The following is a 4,801-nucleotide window of genomic DNA, read 5'->3' on the forward strand; positions in this document are numbered from 1 at the left end:
TGTTTCTTTTTAAATGTGAATAATTTTTAGATGGCCTGTGCAGTTTCCTGTCCAGTAGGGGTTGCTCTTGCTGTTTTGAGACTCTGGGGTATGCTAGATTTTTCTTGAAGGAGCCCTGTTTGTTTGGGAAGCAATGTTATTGGTGGAAGTTTACAAGAATGTCTTTACAAGTGGAATCAAGAGAACAGTAGAACCTGTCTTTCTGGTTGGAATATCTGCTGTGTATTTTACAACAGCATTCAGTTAAAAGAATTAAGGCAACAAAATCTTTGGAAGTCTTTTCACTGACCCTCATTCTTCAGTGTCTAGTATTTCTTTATCGTCTATTTTCTATACATTGATTCCTTGTTGTTTTGCTGTTTGACTTGCGCGTGTTAGCTTGGGAAGTTCTGTTTGTTAGTTAAGTGTAAAGAGGGGATTGACTCGGCAGTGGGAACTGAGGTTGTCCAGTGAACTTCAGGCCTTCCAGAATGGGTTACAGTTGGGAGGTAACATTCAAATTGAGGGGAAAAAATAATTGGACTCTCCAAAGATACAATATAAAACATTTAAAATATGGAAGACTGAATTTTATATAATATATATATATATATATATATATATATATATATATATATATTATATAATTAAATATATATAATTGACGGTGGACATGGCTACAGTCCGACATGGTACTAAAGGATGAGCACTGTTTTAACATTCTAACCTTGTATTGCACTGTAATCTTATGTTTCCCTGTAACACTTAACTCGCCTTGGATAAAGGAGTCTACCAAATAAACTAATACTAATGTACAGTTTACTGATAGCAAACGCTAGCCTTGAATTCAAATTCTTAAACTAAATTGGGTTGCAGTGATGGGAGGAGTGTACTTCATGATCTCTCAAATTGTTTCTCTATCTATAGATAGATGGAGGTTTGAAAGGAGGTATAAATGCAGTGTACCCTAAGTTTAAATGATGATAAAATTCTTTAGGACAAAAGTGTGTATTTTAAAAAGGAAAACTGCTGTGTACCATTAGGTGCCAAATCAAAAAGAAAGGTAATGTAGGTACACAAATGTGAATAATTGATTAAAAAAAAAAAAACAGGATGTTTTAGACTAAGTCCTTCAGCTGGATGGAAAAAGCAGTGCGTAAACAAGTTGTCTTTCAAAAGAAAAGTTCCGGAGGATGATGACTTAAGAACAGAATGTTCAATCCAAGAGGTGACTAATTTGAACATAGTACCTGTAGAAAGTCTACACCCCTTGAACTTTTTTCACATGTCAGTGCCTCAGAGTTTCATACATTTAAATGAGAATTTTTTTCCACTTATCTACACACCATACTCCACACTGTTATGGGGGAAAAAAATTATATATTGAATACAAAACTGAAAGATCATAATTGGATCTTCAGCCACCCGAGTTAATACTTGGTGGAAGCACCTTTGGCAGCAATTACAGCTGTGAGTCTGTTGGGATAGGTCTCTACCAACTTTGCACACCTAGATTTGGCAATATTTGACCATTCTTTACAAAACTGTTCAAGCTCTGTCAAGTTCTTTGGGGAGCGCTGATGGACAGCAATCTTCAAGTCATGCCACAAATTTTCGATAGGATTTAGGTCTGGGCTTTGATGGCCATTCAAGGACATTTACCTTTTTGTTCCTTAGCCACTCCAGTGTAGCTTTGGCTGTATACTTTGGTTTGTTGTCATGCTGAAAGGTGACCTTCCGTCCCAGTTTCAGCTTTCTTGCAAAGGGCAGCAGGTTTTCCTCAAGGACTTCTCTGTACTTTGCTCCATTCATTTTCCCTTCTATCCTGCCAAGTGCCCCAGTCTCTGCCGATGAAAAACATTCCAATAACATGATGTTGCTACCACCATGCTTCACGGTAGGGATGGTGTCCTTTTGGGTGATGCATTGTGTTGGGTTTGCGCCAAACATAACACTTTGCATTTAGGCCAAAAAGTTCCAGTCGTCAGGCAACAAAACTTTTTGCCACATGGCTACAGAATCTCCTGAGTTTTTTTTTTTTGCATATTTCAAATGGGATTCAAGGTGAGCTTTCTTGAGTAATGGCTTCCTTCTTGTCATCCTACCATACAGGCCAGATTTGTGGAGTGCTTGGGATATTGTTGTCACATGCACACTTTCACCAGTCTTGGCCATAAAAGCCTGTAGCTCTTACAAAGTTGCCATTGGCCTCTTGGTGGTGCCATACACCTTCCACTTAATAATCGTCTTGCCCGTGCTCCAAGGGATATTCAAGGCCTTTGATATATATATATTTTTTATACCCATCCCCTTATCTGTGCCTTTCAATAACTTTGTCCCAGAGTTCTTTTGAAAGAGCCTTGGTGCTCATGGTTGAGTCTTTGTTTTGAAATGCACTACCCAGCAGAGGGAACCTACAGGAACTGCTGAATTTATCCTGAAATCATGTGAATCACTACAATTTAACACAGGTGGAGGCCACTTAACGTGGTGTGTGATTTTTGAAAGCACTTGGGTACACCTGAGCTAATTTAGGATTGCTATTACAAAGGGGGTGGACATTTATCCAACCAAGCTATTTCAGTTTTTATTTTTAATTAATTTTCTACAAATTTCTAGAATATTTTTTTCACTTGTAAGTTGTGGGGTAGGATGCGTAGATAAATGAAAAAAAAACTATTTTAATGCATTTTAATTCCAGGCTATAAGGCAAAAAAAGGTGAACATTTTGAAAGGGGGTGTAGACTTTCTATAGGCGCTGGAAATTTGCTTTCTTTTTGCTTCCTGGCTGCATAGCAGTCATTTTTCCACAAATTGTAATGTCTTCTACAGTGTGGTCATTTCGTGTTAATGTCTGGCAACAGGAGATGTAGAGGTGTTAATTCTTATACTTCATATATCTTCCACGAAGTGATCAGCTAAACCCTGTTTTGTTTCTTCAATTGATGTCATTTCTAATAACTTACCACCAATATCTGCATATAAGCTAATTATGGCAAACCCACGTCCAGCAGTTTCTGTTTGTTTCTGAAAAGTCACAAATCTGCCAATCCTGGTCTTTTTAAACGAAACAAATGAAATGTGTGCATTTTTCAGAAACTGGTTTTCCAGACACAACTTTTAATTGTATTTGTCTTTCCTTTTTCACTCCATCTCTCTATCTCCTGTAAACACACCCTTCTGTCACACACAGCCACACCCAAAGCAACCCCTGCATGTACACCATTTACACTCTCCTCATTCTTCTCCCCAGGATAGCCATATTGCCCCCTCCTAGCAGTGAGATGTCCTGCTCGCTGCCCTCACCCAGGAAACTGTCCTGTAGGCTCTGTGGGGCCTGACGAGGGCAGTCCCGTGGGGGGATTGGTGCTAGCTCAGTGTCCTGGTGGGCTGTCTCAGCAATGGTCCCCCACCCTGCCGGTGATGTTTGTGTAGCCCCTTGGTAAACCCCCTGCTGATAGGGGGCAAGCCGGTCCCGTTAGAGGACCACCTTCTGCCCCCGAGTCCGCAGCCAGACCTGGTACACCACCTCGGAAAGCAGGAGAAGAACCTCATAGAGCCCCTCCCACTGGATCTTCAGTTTAGGGCTTAGTCCCTTCTTACACTCGGGTGATTGCACATAGCTAAAAACACTTTGCAAATTAAACTGTTTCTATCAAAGAGTCAGACATCTTGGCCGCATATACCTTTCACTCAAAAAAGGTGCTCGCACTTGTACAAGGGAAGGGTTTTAGGGTCACTCTGTGACAGTACAGTGTGTGAGAACTGTTATTATTATTATTATTATTATTTATTTCTTAGCAGACGCCCTTATCCAGGGCGACTTACAATCGTAGGCAAAAACATTTCAAGCGTTACAATACAAGTAATACAAGAAGAGCAAGAAATACAATAACTTTTGTTCAAGTAAAGTACAAGTTTGACAAACCACAATTCAATAATACAGCAGGTAATAGTGATAGTTACATCAGGATATGATTAAATAGTGATAGTTACATCAGGATGTGTTTAAATACAAAGTACTACATGTTAAAAACTTGGCAGATTACAGTATTCTGAAGTACAGGATTAAATGCAGTAAAATAGGTGCTGATAAGAGCAAAATAAAGCACATTTACATGAAGGGTGATAGTGTCCCAGGATACAAACAGAGGAGTTCTACAGGTGCTCTTTGAAGAGGTGAGTCTTAAGGAGGCGCTGGAATGTGGTCAGGGACTGGGCAGTCCTGACATCTGTAGGAAGGTCATTCCACCACTGCGGAGCAAGGGTGGAGAAGGAGCGGGCTCTGGAGGCAGGGGAGCGTAGCGGAGGTAGAGCTAGTCTTCTAGTGCAGGCGGAGCGGAGAGGTCGAGTGGGGGTGTAGGGAGAGATGAGGGTCTGGAGGTAGCTGGGTGCAGACTGGTCAAGGCATCTGTAGGCTAGTACAAGAGTCTTGAACTGGATGCGAGCGGTGATCGGGAGCCAGTGGAGCGAGCGGAGTAGTGGAGTAGCGTGGGCGAAGCGAGGCAGAGAGAACACTAGGCGGGCAGCAGAGTTCTGGATGAGCTGGAGCGGACGGGTGGCGGACGCAGGGAGGCCAGCCAGGAGGGAGTTGCAGTAGTCTAGGCGGGAGAGTACCAGGGCCTGGACCAGGAGCTGGGTAGCATAGTTGGTGAGGAAGGGTCGGATTCTTCGGATGTTGCTCAGGAAGAATCGGCAAGTGCGTGCCAGAGTGGAGATGTGCTGGGAATAAGAGAGGCAGGGGTCCAGGGTGACTCCAAGGTTCTTAGCTGAGGAAGAGGGAGAGAGTGTGGTAGATTCCAGAGGAACAGAGATGGAGAGA

This window comes from Acipenser ruthenus, chromosome 24 (genome assembly GCF_902713425.1).
Source record: "Acipenser ruthenus chromosome 24, fAciRut3.2 maternal haplotype, whole genome shotgun sequence".
Classification (NCBI taxonomy): domain Eukaryota; kingdom Metazoa; phylum Chordata; class Actinopteri; order Acipenseriformes; family Acipenseridae; genus Acipenser; species Acipenser ruthenus.